This window comes from Carcharhinus amblyrhynchos, chromosome 3, assembly GCF_965287045.1.
Source record: "Carcharhinus amblyrhynchos chromosome 3, sCarAmb.v2.hapA, whole genome shotgun sequence".
NCBI classification, from domain to species: Eukaryota; Metazoa; Chordata; class Chondrichthyes; order Carcharhiniformes; family Carcharhinidae; genus Carcharhinus; species Carcharhinus amblyrhynchos.
Genome location: NC_137326.1, coordinates 31,732,361 through 31,757,198, shown reverse-complemented (window position 1 = coordinate 31,757,198; position 24,838 = coordinate 31,732,361). Strand labels below are relative to the sequence as shown.

Here is a 24,838-nt window from a genome sequence, read left to right as displayed (position 1 = left end):
CATTATCAGTCCCCAACAGGTGGCATAAAATTCCACTCCAATATTTTGTAAGTCTTTAGGGAAAGCAATTAAAAAAAAAGGTGTTGATTAAACAATAATGTCGGAGCAGGAATATTTGAAAGACAGTACAGGTGTAGAATTATTTTCACCAAATTCTTCTTTGGTGACATGATGTATGATCTCAGAGATGAATGGTATAAAAACATTGGTGCTTGGATCTTTGAAATTTGTTTGCCCGTTATAATAGTAAGACACTGATGTGAAATTTTAAATTTCTGGAAGCTTTTGGTGATGGGAGCATAATGAGAGCTGCTCAGGTGATCCAAAATAATTTAGTGAAACTTGAAACATTAGACTGAGATTGCTGATAGGAGTGGAAGTGCACTTTTTGTTTAACAACTTGAAGTATTGGTTTCCTCGAGAATAATTCAGTCTCTTTTATAATCATCTTCCCATGACAGCTGTTAAGTAGACTTTCTTGTTTGTTATTCAATAGTCAAACCTATGAAATCTGAAGCTCACCATTTTGTGATCGTACCTCAATGAGAAAAGATCCAAACATTGGTGAAAAATTAGTAAAGTCATTTTGAAGATGCTTACAAAAATTAATTTAAGGCTCATAATAGTTTTCCCTGATTATTCACAAGAACTGACTACAAAAAATACTTTAGCTCTGTACGCAACACTAAGACTGCGCTTCTTGCATGTGGTTTAATTGATGTTAAGTGGGAACCTGATTGTAATGTGCGCATACAAGACTTTAAGTTATAAGATCACCATTGTAAATGTAGAGATTTATATAAAGCTACAATTAAGAAAACATAGTGTGAGTTTGTTTTTATAATAAAATGAGATTTAGAATGTGGAAATGTCAGATGTACTGGCAGATGAACAATTCATACCACGCTGTTTATTTACGACAAGTGCAGTGATCTCATTCATAAATCTTATCATTTGAATAATCATCAGGTGCATTAAGGACATCATTAACTGCATCATATTCAAACTCTAATTACATCTAGTTCATATTGATGCCAGCTCTCTCAAAACTGTTGTAACCTTATTTAAATGACATTTAAATTTAATTAGAAATCCCGAAGGCGGATGAAATGCATTAAATCTCACTTCAGATGACTACAATTGGAACTAACTTTGAGATTGATTTTGATCCTTTTTTGGTAAGGCATCATATTAAGGTGCTATCTGTTGTCTAAGGGATTATTTTGGCACAATTTTGAAAAAGAACAGGAGTTCTTCTTGCTGCCCTCATCCATGTTTATTTCTCAGCCAATCACATTTAAAAAAAAGGTGATCTGGTCATTTATCTCACTGCTGATTATGTGCAAATTGGCTACTATGTTCCTTATATTGAAATACACAGTATAGGTTGTAAAGTGCTTTGCAGCATCCTGAGGTTGTGAATGGTGCTTTATAAACACAAGATCCTTCTTACTACGGGTTGAAAGGTTATCAAATGTTAAAAATATTTATCTGAGCTGCAAAATAGCATCACAAGATATAACCATTTCAATAAAACAACATAAATAGTGCTTACATTTGGCTGAAATTAATATCTAAAAAATTGGACTAATTAAAGCCTTCATTGACTTTTTTTTAACCTGAAACCATCCATTTATATTAGAATCACAAGACTATGTATTAAAGGCATTTCATACAGATGGCCCTGAACTTAATGTAGTGATTCCTTAGACTTTTGAGCACTAAAATTTAATTACAGTTTAATTACAAGCATTGGAGAGAGCACAGAGGAGTTTTACCAGGGTGCTGCCTGGTTTGGAGGGTGGGTATTGTGAGGAAAGGTTGAGGGAGCTAGGACTTTTCTCCTTAGAGTGGAGGAGGATGAGAGGCAACTTAAGAGGTTTATAAGATGACGAGGGGGGATAAATAGAGGGGACGTTCAGAGACTATTTCCTCGGGTGGATGTAGCTGTTACTAGGGGGCATAACTGTAAGGTTCATGGTGGGAAATATAGGAGGGATGTCCAAGGTAGGCTCTTTACTCAGAGTTGTTGGGGTATGGAATGGACTGCTTATGTGATAGTGAAGTTGGACACTTTAGGAACTTTCAAGTGGTTATTGGACAGGCACATGGAGCATACCAGAATGATAGGAGTGGGATAGCTTGAACTTGATTTCGGACAAAGCTTGGCACGACATTGAGGGCCGAAGAGCCTGTACTGTGCAGTACTGTTCTATGTTCTACAATTTGAACTAGATGGTTTCTTTCATTCAGTTGGAGAGAGAATAGCTCCCTCGTCCTACAAATTATAGGGGCGTATTTACAAATATGTATTAATGTTGGGAGCTTGGTCTGGTGGCTCATTGCAGGAAGTTGCAGTTAATTGTTGTCCCTGATTTTGAAATGGGAGCCTCAGGCAGGTAAAGCTCAGCAGTGTATACATTTTTAAAAGTCGTTTCTTGTAACAATATCAAACTGTAAGTTTTAATAGGAAGTTAACTGTTAATGTTATTTCCATTTGTAGACCTGACAAAGTATTACACAAACTTTAGCAAATTAGTTGTTTCATAACACAACATTATTTAAATCATTAAATAAGTCAAATGCAACTTATAAGGAATTGTGTCCTCCAATTTTTTAAGATTCATGAGTTTCATGCAAATATGGAGAATGTCTTTTAATAGAGAGGCTGGAGATCACATTCTTCACACAGGTAATTTACAGATTTTGACGAAGGAAATGGTTGAAAACGTAGTAATTGGAAGCTAGTAGAAACTGAAATTAACATAACTGAAAAACATACAGAAAATAGTATTTGGAAAGATTTTACGCAATCGCTAGTTTCAACTTGATGATTATCTTAGTTTTTATTACAATCTCCGTGGGGAATCATAAATCAAAATAAACACATTTACCAAATAACCCCAGCAAGATTCTAATTTTTGTAGCTTTACATAGTTCCTTTACAACTGATCAGCAATAACATGGTTTAGTCACTTCTGGGAAAACAGCCAGTAGCATCTCTGAGCTACCTTACCAGGTTTCAGGACTTTTAGCCAGCTGGCGTAGTACCTCCGAAAGCTGCTGTCTGCTTTTCTTCAAAAAGAAAAATTAACCTCTTCCTGAGAGTGATTTGCTTTTTCTCCTCTCCATTGCCTGTGTTTCTGTCTCTGCCTGCTTTGTTTTTTGTATCTGCATCTCCACCTTTGTCTGCCAACAATCACATGACTTTTGGCCCTAATTTCTTCCTGTTGGTACCGCTTCAGCACAAGACTTGCCAGGTCACATAGATCAGTATTTCTTATGCTGCGAGAAAATTACAGTTGTTCCCTTTGCAATTGATGCAGACTCTTAAATGTCATTTTTAAAGCATTCTTAAAACATTAACAGATTCCCCAATCCTTTTAAAGAAATTGCAGATTTTCTTTACTGACCTGCTTCGGGGTCAAAGGTCATCACAGAATTATTCGTTTAGGGGCTATACCCCAAATGACACAATTTTTAAAATTATTTGTGAAGTAGTAATTCACTTAAGTGTTAAATACGGTGCCATGTTTCTATGCAAAGGCAGTTTCAAAAGTGTATAATTTAGTTTTGCACTCTTTTTTTGAATCTCTATAAGCTGAGCTGATTTTGTATTTATCCTACTCGTTCTCTGTTGCTAATGTAGTGAATGTAGACTTAATTGTCAGAAATACTTGTTAATAATAAATGCCCCTTCCTTTTTTTTTAATGGGTATATAGTACTTGTCACCTAATCTGGGTAACTAGTGAACATTATTCAACAGCTTTGAGTCACCTCTACCGATTTTTTTTCTTGTTTTATTACTGTAACCTTTCATATTCTGTCAAAATAAAATATTTTGTGTTGCTGTTGCCAGAATCATGCCAAGCTTTTATTTAGTTTGCATTTAATATTAAGCTCTCATTTAATTACTTTTTTACTGACCTATTGTGGTATAAATAGAAGGTCTTGAAGATTCAAGAGAAACCTATAAACATTTTATTACTGAGCAGTCAATCTTGCCTGCTTCAAATCTTCGTCCATGTAGTAGTCAGGAGATGTTACAGGATGCAGCCCATTGAATGTAGCCTCACAAAGCCGGTTGAGGTGCATTCTGAGGTGATCTCCGCATAATATGTCATGTTCAAATATTTAACAAACTCTAAACGTAAACAGTGGTTTCACCAGAGTTTGTTCTGTTCACACAAGAATTACAATTGCTTTACTTCGTACCAAAAGCAACGCCGACTGGCACAAGTGACCATGTATATATGGAGCTGCAGATTAAAATACAGCAACCTGCTCCTTTGGTGCTGAGGGTGCTGGGTGTTAAAGCAGATGGTATGTCACTAAAATTGATTGTACTAATTGAAATGGATGCTTGGCAGAAAGAAAGTTACATTTTTGATCCAAGGTCTTGTGGTTATGGGTTGATGGGTTTTTGATAAGAAAGGGGATTAAGGGTTATGGGGAGAGGGCGGGAAGGTGGAACTGAGCCGCGACAGATCGGCCATGGTCTTATTGAATGGCGGGGCAGGCTCGAGGGGCTGGATGGCCTACTCCTGCTCCTATTTCTTATAACAAATTTTAATTGGTGTTTTGAATCAACCCTCAATAATCAATGACGAGCAATTCCCTACTTGCCCCAAATTGAAGTCAACCTGTCACTTTCTAAGATAAAAGCAATCAGTTTCCTGTTGAGCAGCGCAACACAGGGGTTAGATGCAATACTAGTTGATATACAAAGGTAGTCGCCATAGTCCCAGATGACCATTGGCTGTTCTCCCCTTTGAGGGGGAGCACTGACTGCTGGATCACCACACCTCAGACGAAGGGCAAGGTTGAGAAGGCGGGGCCTTCATGAATAACTTCAACTGGTACAAGAATTGAACCCATGCTGTTGGCATCACTGCATCACGAACCAGCCGCTCACCAAATGAGCTGCAAGACAGGAGGCACACTACTCACTGATAAGTTGGCCAAACTATTCCAGATTGTGTGGAACCAGGAAACCATTCCTCAAAAATTCAAAGATGTATCAATTGTCCACCTTTACAGAAGGAAAGAAAATCGTTAGCTTGAACCAACCATCAAGGAACCTCCCTACTGCAAATTGCTATAAAAATACTTGCAGGAACCCTGTTAAACCACTTGATGTTATTTTGAACTGGACCTCCTTTCAGAGAGTTGATGTGGCTTCAGAAAAGATTGTGGTACTTGGATGTGGTTTTTGCTGTATCTCAGCTCCAGGAGAAATGTTAAGAGGCAGGTTAATATTTATTTTAAGGAGCTATGCCTACTCCAATCAGTTTGGATCATGTAGATCAAGCCCAAGACAGGAGGTGAGAGCCCTGTCTTGTCAGCTTGGATTGGGACTGTCTTGTTGAGACTTGGATTGGACTTGATTGAATTGGAATAAAAACAAAAAAAAACAGCTGCTTAGTGAAGCTGACGCTTAATCGCCTGGGCTTGCCATCTTCTTCATGACCTCGCTGGGAAAGGTTCTTGCCGACAAGGAATAGACATGCTCCCTATGAACGAGGAGCTTGGCCTCACTGGTGGCCATTGAAGGCCCCCTCCCCCCAGAGAGGCTGAGGGCAAGGGGGGTGGTGGCCCTTGGGCAGTGCCACACTGGCACCTGGGCAATGCCCATTGTGTGGGGCTAATGATGAAGGAGCCAGTGTGGGAGGGGTCAATGGTGTAGGGCTAATGGGAAGAAGGCCCGCTGCAGGAATTGCTGAGGGGAGGGAGAGGGGGCTCTCTGCCACTCTGCAGTGATTGGTCTGGGCAGCGGGGCTGCAATTGCTCTGGGCAGTGAGGGGTGGGGGCTGTATTTCAAGCTGCAGGCCCCCACGATTGCAGGGGAGTAATGATGCTTCAGGCTGCCTGCACAATAAGGGGCCTGACAGTTCTCTCTCTCCTGTCAGACCCCTGCTTTTGCTACTGCTAATGCGCATGCACAGCATCAGAAGCCTGCACATGCACACTACCTCCTTTTGCATGCTTTTGGGCACTTTAAGCCCCAGCCACAGGCTTGCTCAGAATTTTTGCAGGCAGAATGCGTAGGGGGAGGCCTGAAAACACGTCCAAAAGGCTGAAACACTCCCAGTTTCAAGTCCGCCCAACACTTAAACAAAAAATGGTAAAATTGCCCCCTTGGTGGGTGGAATTTTCAGATATTTTGATGAAGTGTCAAGTTGGGTGGGAAAACCATTGCGTTGCCTACTGGTGGCATTGGTGGTTTCTCCTGCCGCATCTTTAGCTGGTTCTCTGGTTTCATACCACCTTTGTGGCAGGTGGAATCTGTCATCAGGCTCAGTGCAAGTTACTGGGAAGATCCATTTAAACATCTTCCCAGCACCTGTTCAAGTCCAAAGGAGAGAATGGCTGCTAGTGAAGCCACGCCAAAGATTTCAGACTGGTCTGACCTGAATACTGGGCATGGAGATGAGACTCTGGATCTGTTACACTCGGGCGGGGAGGAGACCCTCCAGCAAGGTAACCCACCCAGAAAAGGCAGAAATGGCAGCCCTGCTCAGCGTCACCTCTCTGTACATGGGGTCGGAAATGCAGTGCAGGAGGAAAATGAATTATCTCCTCTGCTCAGCCAGGGAAAGTCACTGTTCTCATCAGTCTCTGCTCACCCATTCACATACACCTAATACACAGGAAAAGCCTGTCTCACAACTGCTGGAAGAGAGTACACTCGGGTGGAGTTTGAGGAGAGAACTGTCCTGCTGGTCAGAGATGGAGAGGAACACTCCTGCGCCAAGAGGGAGATGGGAGCAAAAAAGAAAAGTGAGCATTACCAACACCATTATCCATCTATCATGTGAGTTCTATCTCTTATAGCGTTATGCAGCTTCCATGTGCTGATGCCATCTGTTCTCTTGCAGGAACAGCAAGAGAGCAGACAGCCACCTTCAAGCAGGGCAGTAGAGAACAGCCTAGACAGCAGCTCTGAGGATTTTACAGACGTGCACCTGGAAGAGGTATCACAGCTTTTAGCCACACCCTCAACCACTACAGAGACACACATCTCAGTGGGGCACATTAGCAAGAAGGTTTTGGAGTCACAAACTGGTGAGCACTTCATTTTTTCCGATTTACGACAGGTGGAGGCAGAGACACAGTCTAGGGATCTGAGACTGCAGGGCTGGTGGTAGTGAAGACTCTGAACCCCAGTCAAATGGTGTGCCCCTAGGCCCTGTTATCCCACTGTTGCTGGGAAAATCAGGGAGGGATGTCTAAATCACTTCCTGGGTTGCAAAGCTGACTGGAGGAGTCCCACGCTCCTTGTCTGAGAAGGTTGTGTTGACACTCTGACACAGCCAGGTCATCACTACAATGATGGCAGCCAAAGTGGAGACCTTAGTGCAGGACATCTGCTTTACACTGGTGGAGGCCATGAGCTCTTTGGTGGAAGTGTGAACTCCATGGTGCAGGCAGTTGTGGTCATCCACGAGTGCCAGCGCCAGAGAACAGCTGCCCCTCTACCTCAAGGAGGAAGCCAGGGACTCAAACACCTAGAAGGAGGAGGAGAGGCTGGCCCTTAGCCTGGGGCTTTCAACCCAGGAGGCTCTGGATTATCTGGCCCATTTGACTCCCACCCTTCTGTGACTATTCCAACTCCAGCCTTGCACACTGAGGAGGGTGGCACTACCACGCCGCAGCACCCCAGAGGATGCTTGTCAGAGTTTTCACAGAAAACAGAAGGTTGTCTTCACCTTTGCAGACCCTGGGCAGGCACCAAGATGTAAAAATAGGTTTAGAAATGTGAAGAAAGTTTAGTTGCACTGAGTGGACACTGATATTGTTAGGCAGTTATAAATAGTGAGCTCCTATATAAGGCTTAAACCACTATTGTCACTATATTAAACCTGACTTTTTAAACGTTATGCATCTCTGCATTCATTAGCTCTCTCCAGAAGGTGCTGCTGAGGGAATCACCCTGGGCCCTAAGGGTTCATGAGCTGCCTTCAGTCAGACATTTGCAGTAACTCTGAGATGCAGTGCTGTCTCCTCGCTCTGTAATCATCATCATCCCCCTGCAATACTGTGATGAGGGGCAACTACTGTCCTCTCGTGACATGAGCCATATCAGGTTTCAGTGAGCAATGCCAGCAAGCAGTCAGCAAGGGCCATATCCCATGATGGGACTCTGGGGGTCAACCTCAATCTGGGATTCAGTGAAGTGCGAGGCTGTCTGAGTGTCCTGAGCTCTCCTCCCCCTTCTAGCCCCCACCACTGTATGATGGCCTTCCTCTGCCGCCTCTAGGGCTTGCACCTTGTCGCTCAACTCAATGTCCTCGTTACGAAAGGAGATGTGCCACTCATCCATCTTGTCTTCGGCCAGCTCCTCACACATTGAAGCACCAGGTTGTGGAGAACGCAGCACACAAGATCCACGAGACCCTCTGGGACTGTATTTCAGGTCTCCATCTGACCGGTGTAGGCGTCAGAGCGGCATCTTAAGTATTCTAATTGTGAGCTCGATCAAAGTGTGAGTAGCAACATGAGCCTCATTGTATTGGGTCTCTGCTGCACTCTAAGATCTCCACATAGGCGTCATCAGCCACATCAGCGAAAAGGCAAAGTGTGTGTAGAAGATAACCAGGATTGTATTAGATGGTAAAATGCTTGAAGAGCAGAATGACCAATTCTTCCTTTCCTCCGCAAACTCCAGTTGTGAAGACCGCCCCTTTATCACCCATTCTCATTTAAATGATAGTAGGGAGGTGATACTGACAACCTAATTGCATACCCCGTCTTTTGCTAGGTTTTGATTAAGGTGACTTATTTTACTAATTGCCAAGAATGTCATTGATAGATTTTGGCTTTGATGTGTCACTTATTTTTTAAATGGTGAACCTCTGTAGTGACATGGGTAACAAGAAAATTACTCAGTATTCAGCAACTAAGTGCTACAACAAAAATTGACAAGATTTATGGCTGAATCACCAATCCTTCACAGTTGAGACAGCACTGATGAGATATGCTTTGAAGGACTCAAGTCCATCCAGACTTTTTTTTACCCATGTGCAAAGCTACTTACCGTAAATCACAGTGTATAAGTTGATCTGGCTTATAAGGCAATCTGTTTTATTAATGCCAAATGCATATTTAGGCCAACACTGTTTAAGTTCCACCTGCCTCTTTTCTGCTAATGCATTTCCTCAATCTATCTAGATTATACCAGTTTTTGAAGTATTATTTTATGTAAAAGATGAAATGCAGTAGGACTGTATGAATTCACTTATACTATGGAGAAGCCTCACTGAACCTAAACATTGAGTACAGACCTGAATATGCATTTGATGTTCTGGATGGACTTGATATCAAGAATATTAACAGAGCTAGTTTTGGGATTTTGTGGGGAGGGGTTATTTGGGGGAATCCTTGATCTTGAATGGTGGAAGGTGTATTGGATGGACACAGGGGAAGGCTCCTCCCTTGCCTGACACCAGCCTATCCAATAAAACTGTTAGGCTAGCACCAATGCTCTTAATTGCCAGAGCATTGAGAACAACTCATCCTACCTAGTGTGCTTCACATGACCAACCCACCCATCCCTACTACACAATCAGTCTGACAGTCCTTATTACACCTGTCTCAAACATTGTTTGATTGCTCCTTTAAATCCAGCCTCATGAGACTTGCATTCACTTCACTTCAAATATGAATATTATAGGATGGTACAGTGGTTAGCACTGCTGTCTTGCAGCACCAGGAACAATTCTGGTCTTTGGTGATTGTCTGTGTGGAGTTTGCACGTTCTTCCAGTGCCTGCGTGGGTTTCCTCTGGGTACTCCGGTTTCTTTCCACAATCCAAAGATGTGCAGGTCAGGTTGATGGACCATGCTAAATTGTCCCTTTAGTGTTGCAAGGTGTGTAGATTAGTGGGATAAATATATATAGAGTTACAGGGATAGAGCTTGGATAACATGCTGTGTTGGAGATTTGGCACAGACTTGATGGGTCAAATTCTTTTTGCATTGTAGGGATTCTATGATTTTCTATTCTATAATTAACATCAAATCCAGAAAAAAAATCAATACAGCAATTTCCTTCCAAATGTGTTTAATATTTAACAAATAATTTAAGAATTACTCTTGTGCAACCCCGCAGTATATGTCTTGTGTGCTTGTTTACCTATCCTAATACAAGGTTTACTCTCAGTAGCTAGTTACAATAGTTTAGAACAGTAAGTAGATTTTAATCTATCTGTATACATGAGAAGAACAAGTTTACATCAATCTGCGATGATAAAACAAACAAAAAAACTGGGTGGCATTTCCTGAGCAATGCACCATGTGTTTTGCAGAGGTGGCAGGATCTTCTTGTCAACAGGACCTGCCGCAGTGGCAGTGTGCTGTTGGTGGGACCAGAAGATCCCGCTGATCTGAACAGTTGGGGAAATTCTGGCCACTATTTAAGAAGATCCTTGCAAAACTTCTTTGAGAGCAGGTGTGCAGTTTTGCCACACTCACAGCAGCTCATAACCTCTGACTATGAGCAATGCTGCCTGAGATCTGCTGGTTCACTACATAAATCTGTTTGTCATTGTCTGCACAGAGCTTCTGGAGAATACCTTCTCCCATAAACCACAGGGGTTTAACACAGCTGAAGATCGTTACCTTTATATCTATCTACTTCATGAGGTTTATATTGAGGCCTTCATTTTTTTTTGTATAACAACTGCAATGCTTTGTAAGTTATAACAGTACAATATCAAAGATTAGAATAGGTTGACAATTTCTACAACCCATTTTAATGCTTCAGTTGGTTTAGTTTATTTACAAATTAAGACATCTTACTTGCAAGCAAAATGCCTCTCTTATTGTCATCTTTGACTTGACAGAGATGTGTATAAATCACAAAAACTAAGAAGGGAACTAACTGAAGCTATGCAGACTTGCAGACAATCCGTTTTTTTGGGGGGAAATTGCAAATGGTTATCAAGGTCAAACAGAGGATTATAGGAAAAATGAATTTAGAGCTTGTTTGATCAGCAGCTTTAAAACATTCATCTCATCCATCATCAGTGTCTAATCCACATACAAAGAAGATCAGAGCTGTATGTTTCATTGAATGCATGGTTATTATTTAATTCTAACTAATGGATGATCCCCCATCATACTCCATTCATTAGGTTTCCAAGAGTTGAAAAGTGAGAGTTGATGTACTGATAAATTATTCATACTTGATTTTAAAACTCAGCATGTTTGAGTTCCGCAGCATCAACATTGTGCCGGGTGTATCCAGGCGTCGCTCATGTTCGTCAAATTAATTAACATGTTTTTATTTGCAGTTCTACTGCACTTTGTAAAAACCCTATAGATTAAGGCCTCTAATGAAATGCATTAACTCACAAAGCTATGAATTTGCTGTAATGACCGAGCATGCAAGGTCATTTTTAATAACATAATGGCATTGGTTATGGTATTTAATTGTTGGTATTTTTTCAAAGCAAAGTAAATTTCATCTGGTGCACATCAATTTGCAACACTTATTTTTAACTACAGTCAAACTGGAAAAATAGAAAAACAAAATCCACCTCTGCTATATTTTGTCAGTGTTAGCCCAGATAGTGTGTATCGGTATTTTTAATTCTAGATTATAGTAGAACCTTAATTGATAATCAAGTGTGGGTAATTTTTATGTGGTCATATAGACAGGCTTTACATAAAATGATAGCGTATAATTGAATGTTTTTAATTGATCTTTTACAAGCCCTGAATTCTTGATTTGTGAATTGAGTACTTAGTAAATTCTACTAAATTCTGAAAATTCTGTCTGTGCAGCTCATAAATTTAGCTTCAAGCTAGAAGATTATTTGAAGGTGGGACCTAACGTCTAACAAATCAAAAGGAGCCAGCTTGCTCACAATTTTTTAACCAGTAAATCTAATTTTTAAAATGGAAAATGTGGGCCATATCCAACCTGTTTGTAATTTGATTACTGATCAATTCAAAGCTAAAAACTTACGATTAAATTTTGTGAAGGATTCTTGATTATCTAACAATTTCCAATCACTTCTGGGCGATCCCTTCAATTATATCAGATTAATACCCTCATTTTGTATTTTCCACAAAAATTGGTAAATAATATATGAAAATAGTAACGAGAGCGTTGAAAAATAAAGTTGTGTTGTTTCAGCCAGAAGCTGAGTGGGATCTAACTTGCTGCTCACCCAGTACCATGGAATCTGTTCCCCAATTTTGAGGACTTTGTCCACTGTTGCAGATGGATGTTTGTGGCATCTGCATTCCTTCCAGAAGTTGTAAGGAAAGGAAATAAAGGTAAAATCGCCATAATCCCAGATGACTACAGGCTGTCCTTAGAGCTCTGAGAGCTAACTGATGGTGATTTTAACCTGAGGATCACCACACCTCGGGTGAGAGGCAAGGTTGGGAAGGTGAGGCCTTCATGAATAACCTCAGCCAGTATGGGAATTGAACACGTGCTGTTGCCGTTGTTCTGCATCACAAACCAGCTGTCCAGTCAACTGAGTTAACTGACTCCCAGGAAGTAGGGCTGCTTTGATTGCATCCACCCAGTAGAATTCTAGACCCCAGCAGCTCTGTTGCCTTCAACACAATGTCTGCCTGCAAGGTGCAACTGTACAATTATGTACACATTTAGTCTGTCCCACACGACTCCGATACCTTTGCATCAGAATGGCCCAGAGCCTCCATTCTTCAGAATGGGTGTTAGCCAGAGCCAGGGAGTCTAGGGATCCTCGAAAGTCACCAAAGAAGAACTGCAAACTTCCAATAGGTGATTAGCCTGCAGCATGAACCCTCCAATACTCCATTTTAGGTCAGAGACTTTGGATGGTTCTGAGTACCCTCTTGACAGGCCTGTTGACCACCAACCCCCTGCCCCCAGTCACCAGGAGCCTCTTTCCTTTAAAGACCCAAATCCCACCCCAAACATCCTATCCATTCCCCTTTAACTTGATTTTCAAGTTTGCTCATGATATCATCGTAATAGATCAGAACTCAAACAATGACAAGACTGGGTACGGAATGAGAGAATCTTGTGAACTGGTGCAGCGACAATAATCTCTCCCTCAGTGTCAACAAAAGGAAGGAGATTCTCATCGAATTCATAAAGCGTAGAGGAGAACTTGCCCTTGTCTACGTCAATGGGGATGAAATAGAAAGGATCAACAGCTTCAGTTTTTAGGTGTCCAGGTCACCAACGACCTGTCCTGGTCGCCCCCATGCTGACACTATAGTTAAGAAAGCCCGCCAATGCCTCTACTTTCTTAGAAGATTAAGAAAGTTAGGTATGTCAGCTACGACTCTCACCAACTTTTACAGGTGCACTCTAGAAAGCATTCTTTCTGGCTGTATCATAGCTTGGTATGGCTCCTGCTTTGCCCAAGACTGCAAGGAACTACAAAAACTCGTGAATGTAGTGCAATCCATCACACAAACCAGCCTCCCATCCATTGACTCTGTCTACATTTCCTGTTGCCTTGGCAAAGCAGGCAACATAATTAAGGACCCCACAGTTCCTGGACATTCTGTCTTCTATTTTCTTCCGTCTGGAAAAAGTTACAAAAGTCTGAGGTCACATACCAACCGACTGAAAAACAGCTTCCCTGCGGCCATTAGACTTTTGAATGGACTCTCTTGCATTAAATTGATCTTTCTCTACACCATAGCTATAACTGTAATGCTACATTCTGCACCCTCTTGTTTCTTTCTCTATAGATGGTATACTTTGTCTATATAGCATGCAGGAAACAATGCTAATTGATGTGACAGCAACAAATCAAATCAAAACCCTGTCTTGCACTTATCTTTCACACTTACTTTCTCCCTGGCTTCCTATAGTGAGTAAGGCCTTTAAACTTACTCACTTTACCATTCTAACAATGGTTAACATAATATCAAGTGTAACTTTTCAACAAGGTAATGTTCATTCCAGCCAAAAACAGGTCCTTTTCTCAACTGACGGTCTCCAATACAACATTCACTGCATGACTTGGCAGTCTAAGGGCAATTATGCTTTTGAAAAGGATCTATCTAACATTCAGTGAAAGCCCCTTGGTGCAATTGATCCTCATGAAATATTTGAAAGATCAGTTTCCTTATCATAGCATTTATGAATGATTTTTCTCTATCTAGAAAATGACTTCTGTAATTCCCATTTGGAATATTGTGAGCAGTTTTGGGCCCTATACCAAAGGAAGGAGGTACTGGCCTTGGAGAGGGTTCAGCAGAGGTTCACAAGAATGATCTCAAGAATGAAGGGTTTGTCATATGAGGAGCGGTTGAGGATCCTGGGTCTACACTTGATGGAGTTTAGAAGAATGAAGGAGGAACTCAAGGGCACAACCTCGAAGGGACTCTCCTTCAAAACAAAGATGAGGAGGAATTTCTTCAGTCAGAGGGTGGTGAATCTGAGTAACTTATTGTGACAGAGGGCTGTGGAAGCCAAATCATTGAGTGTCTTTAAGACAGATAGATAGGTACTTGATCAATAAGGGGATCAAGGGTTACAGGGAGAAGGCAAGAGGATGGGGATGAGTATCATATCAGTCATGATTGAATGGCAAAGCAGACTTGACGGGCCGAATGGCCTAATTTTGTTCCTCTATCTTGTGGTAATCTTCTGACTATATTAGGGTTTATAGATTTTAAACAAAAAGATGTAGTTTGTACATGTAGATTCAAACTAACAATGACAGATGTGTTGAAGGAGCAGTTGCCTGTGCAGAGCAGAAATTGAAACTAAACAGGGGCCTGTGGAACACCCCAGTGACATCTCCATTAAATCATGTGATCAGCTCTTAAAGCAATCCTGCAACCACTTAAATATATAACATCCCTCCCTGTTTGCCTTTGTGGCCATGACAATAAATTACTTTGATGTTATACATAGGATCAGTAATACTCTAGACACAGTACTATGCATCATTAATCATTACACATAGTCAATAAGAAAGTCAATCAGGAGGACAGCTGTTCTTAATTGGTTGTATATGACATTCTGGAATTTGGCTGTCCTTGACACTAAGAATGATTTGAAACTTCTTCTCTTGGAACTAAGGCCATGATTCTCCCATCTGGCTTGTAAATGTTTTGGCGGGTTGAACTGGGGAAATCGCGCGTGTGCCGATTTGCGCTTCTCCCAGCACAGGTATCCGGTGCGGTCGGGACCATATTGGGGAATGGTGGAACAGCAAGTATGTTATTTTACTCTTATTTCAATGTTATTTGAATGTGATTATCGGACCCAGGACTGAATTCTCTAGGCCCAATAGCATCTCTCACCCCGCCAGTACAATTTCACTCCGGTGGCTTTAGAATTGCTCCCCACTTTCAGGGAACTAGTGAGAGAGCCCGCTGGAGTGAAGGGGGTAATTGGGGGCCCCCTAGGGAGTCAGGTGGCTGGGATGTAGTGCCCCCTGGCACTGCCCATGGGGCATAGGGCAGTGCCAAGGGGGTGGGCCCTAGGGGGCAAACTGTGGGGGTGGGGTGTCCCGCTGCCACTCCGCATGGGATCGGTTGGGACTGGAGGGAGGCCAGCGATTGGCGTAGGGGTGTGGGGGTTCCCCTTCTGTGGGGAGAGGTGGAGTAAGGGTCCCCCTCCTATGGGGGGTTAAGGGTTCCCCTCCTATGGGGAGGGGGGATTGGCGTCTGCCTCTCACGGGGGTGGGGGCTGTGGAGGAGGCAGAGGGTTGTTGGGGAAAACGTCACTGCTGGAGGTTTTGCCAAAAGGTCATCTGAACTCAACAGATGACAGATTTAACAGATTATTCCAAATATTTGCCACCCTTTTTAATACAAAAATTCTTACTTGTTCATCTTTTTGAAATTACTTTTCGTTTTGTCCCTGTACCTTCAACTTTTCTATTTCATCAGTAGCATTTAAGGTGTTAATTTCAATAAATCTCTTTAATCATCTTAATTCTCAACTTCTACCTTCAATAATCATCACAAGCTTAGGTACTTTAGATCATAAGACCATAAGATATAAGAGTAGAATTTGGCCATTTGGCCCATCGAGCCTTCTCCGCCATTCAATCGTGGCTGATATGATTCTCATCTCATTCTCCTGCTGTTCTCCCCGTGACTGTTCATATAGAAATTTAGCAAAATGCAGCACTGGAAAGACTTTGGGGTCCATTTGGCCAATTCAAAAATGAATTCTGCTCGGTTTGCCATTCCTTTAAATTTCTATTCTCCATTATCTGTCTCCACGGGTGAAATAATTAAATGTAAGCTGCCCTCCACCTTCAAAACCTCTTCGTGTCCCCCAGCTTCCAGGACTTCTGACAATAGCAAATGTATTTTGGGTTCCATTTACCTGCCCTCTTAAGCATTTTTAAGTTCTTGAAGAGTACTCATTTGAAACTTATTTTGTGAGCAATAATCAGTCCCAGTTTTTAAATTTAAAAACGAAGTGCTGGAAATACTCAGCAGTTCTGGCAGCATATGCGGAGAGAGAAACTGTGTTAATGCTTCAAGTTGGATATGACTGTTCAGTCTGATGAAGTTTTTATTTCAGGTTTCCAACATCTTGCTTTTATACTAGCTTTTGTAAATCTCGTCTCGGATGCCTTAAACTGGGAAATCAGCCTTGTTGCTCTTTCCTTACCATTTCAGTGCGAGGGGTGTGGGTAGTTTTTCATTTTGTTACACCTGGAGAGCAATCAGTAGTAATTGCAGCAAAGAAAGAAGTATGGATGAAGACTCGTTGCCTCGGGATTTTGTCCCACCAGTGTCATGCCAGGATTTCCAAGGTTGCAGCTTCGGTGTCAATCTTGGCTCAGTTGTAACACTCACTTCTGAAGCAAAAGGTTGTGGATACAAACTCTTCTCCAGACTTTGAGGACATAATCCAGACTTGACTAAATTTGTTTCTGCTAACTGTCCTGGCATCAGTCACATTATGTAGCTCAGTTCTATACTATATTTTGCTAATGAGCACTGATGAGCCCTGTGGCAATAGTTTCAAAGTTTTAAAAAGACACGCACACCGCAATTAACAGCAAATTACTGAACCTTAACAGTTACGTTAGAAGTGTGTTTATTACAGTTAGTGTTATAAATGCACTGTGTGATAGGTTTTAAAAGTTGGAAACCAGAAGGTGTGAAGCTCATCAAGAAAGCTTAATGAAGGTGTGAACAGATGGCTGTCAGCACATGCTGTGGATTGCTAGTTCAATGGAGAAATGAAAAGGTGACAATGACAACAGTGCTTCAAATATGCTTCTTAGAACAAGTGTCAACATGTGCATACTTTGTTTTGTAATTATCTTAAAATTACTAGGTTCTTAACAATGATGCCCAATTATAGAATAATCTGTTTGTAACAATTCTTGGTTTGGAAAATGCAGTATTACATTGTTATATTATTTCAGACAGTGTGACACCTCAGTGGTTGTTTATGACTTGGTCCATTATTTTTTAATTTGTGAAGTGTAACAGTATTGCTACTAGTAGCTTTACTTGCTGATTTAAATAATGAAGTTCATGTTTTGTTAAGTTGTTTTGAATGTATTTCACATTATATTTTTATTTCTGTCTTATTGCAATGGTCCAAGAAAGCAGTTCACCACCTCCACTTTCTTGAGGGCAGTTAGGGATGGGCAATGAATCCTGACGTAGTCAACAACACCCACGGCCAGTAAATTTAACTTTTAAAAAAAAAGCAGTAGAGCAGAGAGCATGCTCCAAGTTTTTCTGCTGCAGCAATAGAGACCTTAGTGCAGTTGGTAGACTGAAGAAAAGATTCTTGACTCACGGATCCAGCAAAGCAGATAGATGTCATGGTCATTGAACATAAGAACATAAGAACATAAGAAATAGGAGTAGGAGTAGTAACATTGCTAGCAGTGTTGTCCAAAAGATCTGGATGCAGTGCCACAAAGAGTTTGATCTTGCACGAATGGTTGAGAAAAGGAAGAACATGCAGAGTTATGGGGAGAAGGCAGGGGAGTGAAGTGCTCTGCCGGAGAACTGGTGTAGACATGATGGCCAAATAGCTTCCTATGCTGGAACAATTCAGTAATTCTGTGACCTATGCGTTAAAGTCTCCTGGGTCTCGTGCAGCTGAGATCAGAATGACTTTCCAGCCACTTTAGGTCTGTCTGTCTGATTCCTGCCCTGACAAAATTGGATTTAAGCCTCTTCTGGCATCCAGTCCGGGAATTTTTTCTGTACCCTCAAAGAATGCTCACAAATGAATTCCTACTTTTGGAATGCTAGAAATTATAAAACTTTACTTATTTTGTTTGTGTTACAGAGGCTAAGATTTGTGTATCATAAAATTGTAGAATGGTTACAGCATGTAAAGTTCTCAGCAAGATAAATTCTGCTACACCCACTCCCCTGCCTATCCCAATAACCCTACAATATTTTTCCTGTTCAAATAATTATTCAGTTTCCTTTTGAAAACCAAGTTGAACCTGTCATTACCACACTTTGATCCTTATATTCCCTGCTTAAAATAATTTTTTCCTTTTTTTTGCCATTTATAAGGTTTAGCCTGGGAGTAACAGATTATCCTAAAAGGGTGATAGGTGCGATCATAGTATTAAAGCAGTTTATTATGAAGCAATACTTTAGATATGATATGTTGGACACACTACTAACAGGTGTAAATGAGTTACCAATCCTGGATCAGATGAGCAGATGCAGAAGTGGAATGATGTTAGTCTCAGTAGCTGACGGTGTTCTTGAACTAATCAGGCTATTAGGATGGAGTCTCAGAAATCTATTTCTATCGGAAGTGCCTATTTTCCCTGCAAGTTTCTGTTTATGTACTTAATTTGTAGGGGATTTGTGATTCTCTCATGTCAATCACTTACGCAAGTCTTCAATTCGCAAGGGACAAATAGCCAATTAGCTCCCTCCTGTTTCCGACTTTGAAGTTATCTCATAGTTTATCACTTACTAGGATGTCCTGTTAACTGTTGCGCAGCTAGTTGGTTTAGATACGGGGCATGAAATTCCACCTTATCTAACTTAGAAATATCTTGTATCAGAGCTTGTGCTGGAGTTGTGTCGCTTGGCAGAGGTAACAGGCCTAAGCGGAACTGTTTTTGTCTGAGTGGCAGATGGCGATAGAAGATTTCTTAATAAGGAAGGTAACCCTCTTTTTCTCGAATATTCAATTAATTTCTGAAAAGTTTACAAGATTTTTTTATCCATTCACATACTTGATCCAGTACCAGCAAAGCAACATATCATTCTGGATTCACATTGTGGACCATGGAAATGTCCGTCTGTTCCCCCCAACTATAGAATTCCTTTCTACTATTACATACCCATTCTTCATCTGCCACCACCACCACCACCCCTCTAAACATGTATAGCTAAGCCAGACATGGTACTATGGACTAATTGGCTCTAGCTGCACTTCTCAGAGGAACAGTCACTGTCCCCAGTATTCGGACTAAATCTTATCTTTGCTGTGCTATCTGAATCCATAGATAATGGTGTCAGGGAAATGACCTGCAAGTTTGCAGACGTTAGGAAGATTTGTACAGTTATTAGGATTGTGGGGATGAAAAAGATCTCATCGTTTTTGTTAAATTAACCTGCAGTTGTCAAATTATCTAGAGAAACTTAGTGCTATGAATCTAGATAGGACCAACGCTAAGCATCTTAGTCAGCTGACTAGAAACCCACCGTGACAAGTAATGCAGTTCACTGCCAATGCCACAAAGCTGTAACTAAACCAAGTCAAGTACCACATTGTATTAACAGGGCTATCCATTAATATATACTTAATTTTTCCTGGTGCTCTACTTTATTAGCCTTAATTGAGAGTACTGTAGCCATTTACATACATCAATATTGTAGGTGATATTGAGGTTTTGGAAATAGTTCAAAAGAACACCACACAATTTACTCAGTTTAAAATCATCTTTGTTATCCAATAATATGTGAAGAGTTGGATCTGTGTACATTAGAAAAGGAGTGACTTGGCCTGTTTGAGGTTGATAAAATAATTGAAGGACTAGCTTGTGTGCACGTTGACTATTTCAATTGGGTAGGTGTTTATCTAAGAAAAAGGTCAGGTGACTTTTTCCAGAGAATAATAGAAGTATGGAACAAATGCTGACCATGCGTCAAGTGCTAATTTGCATTCAGCAGAGAACTGGTGAATTTTACCTCATACATGAGAAGTACCAAATGACATATGCCATGAACACAATGTGACTTCCTGGCAAATTTTGCATAGAAAGATTGTAGAAGACTTTGTTCCTTAGTTAACTTGGGTTTTTGGTCTGGTTTATTGCCATTTCAAGTACAGTATATGGGATCTACAGTGTAAAGCATCTGATGCTTCACTATATAAATAGTTTTTCTGTCCAGCTTTTGCATCATTTCATTTTCATCTTCTACAGTAGTTGCTGTAGTAAAGCAAGGAAAGATGGCAGCCAATTAGTACTTAGCAAAGATCAAGACAGTAGTAAGATAAATGATGTGATAATGAATTGAGATTTTCTGTCTGCATTAAAATAATTGCATGCACTGTAAAGGTTCTTGGAAATTGTGATGTGAGTGACCTGGGCCACTCCATAATTTGCTGGGCGGATTTGTGTCACTCCAATGTAAACCCTCTTCTTAAACAATTGAAAGGTAATTATCATATTTTGCCCCATTAAAATTTTGGTGATTCATACTGTTTAGACTGAAAAATAACGGCACTGGAAACCTGGCAATGTTATGATTTGACAATGGTTATTTTTTCCTGCCTCTGATACCTCATTATCCACACTCAGTGGACACAAGATCAAACCAAAGAAAATGCCCAGATCCATTATCATAAATTAAATTGCAGCTATTGCTTCTGACTACATGACCATACTGTTCAGCTAAGTAACCAATAAGTCAGTGATCAAAACACTCTTGCTGAGACATATCCTAATCATTTGCATTGTCTTGAGCATTAAGGTAACAAGATATTCCTGTTACTTTGTAGTTGTTGGGTTCGGCATTTTAGTATTGTCACCATAACAAAAAAATATCAACATACCTCCTACTTTCACATCTAGACCATTTCTGCTGACAATTCTATTAAAAATTACCACACCCTGGCATAAATTTTGCCTGGATGAACTATTTTCCAAAGATTAGCTATTATGAAAATAAATGAAAGTGAAAGCTGAATGAATTATACATTTTTGCCGTCACACACGTCATCATACTGTACATTTGATTAGAACATTAACATGTAACCAACCATGCACTGACCATTTTATTTTTAGTACATGCTCACTAATTGAGCCTGCGTAATTAACAGTATTTAGTAACAAATACTACACTGTACCTTCACGATCAAAGATTATTTGATTCTGTGATGCATGACCACAATGAATTTATTATAAAAATAAATGAAAATGAAAGCTGAATGAATTGTACATTTTTGCTGTCACACACGTCATCATACTGTACCAATGCAGTAAATTTTAATTATTCCCATGTTGTTTCTTAATGACGATTCATAGTAACCATGAATTCAAACCACACCATTGTGTGTAATTACATTATGCTCTTTGCAACACGATAAGTACGGCCAACAAAAAGACTGCAATGTCTAATTCACAATGTGTAGAGTAATATGGAGTGTCTCCCTCAAATAATTAATTGTGGCCTGAGTAAAATATAACATAATAATGAATAGTAGTAGAATAATGGTGAATGTTTGTATCCCATTAACTTTCTCCATTATATTTAGTAAGTGAGGTGGTGAAATCTTCCTATGATGCTGCGCCAATCCAAAGATGCGTGTTCAAACTCAAATGATGTAAGACTCTTGCAGTGACATTTCCACATTTTTTATTAGAGATTGACCTTGAAACTGATTTCATCTTTATGAACCAAATAATTACGCAACTAACCTTGAGAATGGATGCAAATTAAAACCTGTCATTAGTAGCATCAATATAGTCATAAATTGCTGGAAACAGGCAGCGTCTATTGCAAGGGAAATAACTATGATATTCATGTCATTCTTCTTTCTTCAGAATGTCAGTTTGTATTTAAAATTTACGAAGCTCTTAAGTATTCTCTTGAGAAGCCCTAACTTTTTCTGGCATGTTTATGGTATCTATCAGGTAAGAAACTCAGCCTTGCAAACTTTTGTATATTTCAGGGCTAAGTTTCTGAATGGGATATTGTTACGGTGAAACTTCTGGAGGAGCAGGACAACTTGGGACAGCAACTTTCTGATTTCCCCTTTCAACTGTGCATATGTTAGATGTCTGATCTGCAGTTGATTTTATTCTTAAAATGAATGCCGATAGCTTCACCATTATTTTTATTGCAAAATCCTGGCAAGTACTTTGGTTTAGTAACTTATTAATCTGGTAATACACTTCATCTCTGTCAGCCTAAAATTTGTTATTGTGGTCATGCATCACAGAATCAAATAATCTTTGATCGTGAAGGTACAGTGTAGTATTTGTTACTGAATACTGTTAATTACGCAGGCTCAATTAGTGAGCATGTACTAAAAATAAAGTGGTCAGTGCATGGATGGTTACATATTAATGTTCTAATCAAATGTACAGTATGATGTGTGTGACGGCAAAAATGTACAATTCATTCAGCTTTCACTTTGATTTATTTTCACAATAGTTAATCTTTGGAAATTAGTTCATCCAGGCAAAATCTATGCCAGGGTGTGGTGATTTTTAATAGAATCGTCAGCAGAAATGGCCTAGATATGAAAGTAGGAGGTATGATTAGTCAATTCGCAAATGACATGAAAATTAGTGCTGTGGAAAATGAGGAGGCAAGCCTTTGATTACATGACAATATAGATGGGCTGGTCAGATGGGCAAAACAGTAACAAATGGAAGTTAAACCTGAAAAGTGATGCATTTTGGGAGGACTAACAAGGCCAGGGAATACACAATGGTAGGATGCTAGGAAGTACAGAGGACCAGAAGGACTTTGAGATACATGTCTATAGATCCAGAAGGCAGCAGGACAGGTAAGAAGACATATGGGATGCTTGTCTTTATTAGTCGAGGCATAGAATATCAGAACAGGGAGGTTATGTTTGAGCTGTTCTTGTTGGCCACAGCTGGAGGACTATGTGCAGTTCTGATCGCCACATTATAGGAAGGAAATGATTGCACAAGAGAAGATGCAGAGGAGATTCACCACAATGTTGCCTGGACTGGAATGTTTCAGCAATAAAGAGAGGCTGACTAGGCTGGGTTTGTTTTCCTGAGAGCAGAGAAGACTACGCGAGAACATGATCAAAATGTACAAAATTAGGAGAGACATAGATAGTATAGATAAAACGTTTCCCTTAGTAGAGAGATCAATAACCAGAGAGCATAGATTAAAGGTAAGGAGCAGAGGATTTGAGGAAAACTTTTTCACCCAGAGGGTGGTGGGAATCTGGAACTCCCTGCCTGAAAGGGTGATAAAGGTTGGAACCCTCAACGTTTAAGAAGCATTTAGATGAACACTTGAAACTCCATAACACACAAAGCTTGGGATCAAGTGCTGAAAAATGGGATTAGAATAGATATGTGCCTGATGGTTGGTGCAGATGCAATATGCTGAAGGGCCTCTCAGTGCTGTAAAATTCTGACACTCTGACATCACATTTCTTTAGGCTCATAACTTGTTTGATAACGTGTGACCTCTCTTGCATGTGAGAGAGGCATAACCATCAATATTGCTGTTTGAGCCCCATTTTATTAAAACAGCTTTGTTCTTTGTACTGTTCATTTGACAGCTTGTTAATTTCAAGGGTGGAGTGGCATATTGGGCATTGCTAATGCTATTTTAAGGCAGCCTGCACCTTTTAAAGGGGAGTTGCATTTTTCAGCTGGCAATTTCAATTCTGCTATGAACATTGAAAATGGCAGGCAGAAATTCAAGATTCTCAGAAACCAATTGGAAGTTTTTTTGAACGGGATTTCAGACTGCTGCCATTTTGGTTCTGGTGTTGGGCATTTTTGTGGGTATCGCGGATAGGTGTTTTGGGCAGATCATTTTGCTCCTGCATTTTTGTTCTCATGGTGAATGTGCTGATATTGAGTCCTTTAAGAATGTTAGTGGCATTATGAGAGACAAACACTAATCTGTGTCCTTGTCAGCCGCACAGCCAGCATTCTTGTTAATTCCGGGCAGCCATCTGGACCGGATTGTCCTGCCAATGTCAGGATACTGCAGTCTGCAGCTAGGCCATCTATAATCAAAGCTGTCCAACCCTTCCCACCAAAGCCTTCTCCAAGTATCTTTGATGAATTATTGGGAGCTTAATAGTTTTCCTCCTCCAAGCTGCAACCACTGTCATGAAGATTAAACTTTACAAACCAAAAATGTGACTTTACCTCAAAGTATAACAAAGAAGTCCAGAGTAACATCTTGGTTAGAAGACATATGTGATTCAGTTGCCATGGGGAAATTTTTTTAAAAGCTCGTTGAGGTGGGAATGGCAATCTTAACACTTGTTCACAGTATCGTTCAGAAGACTTAGTTGCTCTGAGACACAGACAAATAAATTACTGCTATGGAGAAGCAACGTGACTTATTTTTGTGTTAACAACCTTGCAGAATGCTAGGGAGAATTCTGTTTCAAAGAAAAGAAACAGAACTATTGGTATCCTTGAAAATTTAAGGAATGGTCAGTGGGCCTTGCTGTGATAATGTGTCCAGGCACATTCAGGCTGAGTGGAATGATTGTCAAAGGACGGTCAAAACACTGGCCTAGTGTGGCAGTTATATTTCTGCTGGTGAGATGGAAGTAGCTATATGGCTCCTCCTGTAAAAGTGTTTCAACTGTTTGTGAATGCAGAACTTACATTGTTACCCGTTAAGTGATGTTTGATCTGTGTTGTTTTTAGTTTGTCCATTG

At 40.4% G+C, this 24,838-nt stretch overlaps 1 protein-coding gene across 2 annotated transcripts in view; it reads left to right on the top strand.

Moving 5' to 3' along the window:
* The window catches only part of cfap20dc (CFAP20 domain containing), a 339,085-nt gene that overhangs the window by 80,861 nt on the left and 233,386 nt on the right, over positions 1 to 24,838 (top strand). The gene's annotated exons all lie outside the window — the stretch shown is intronic.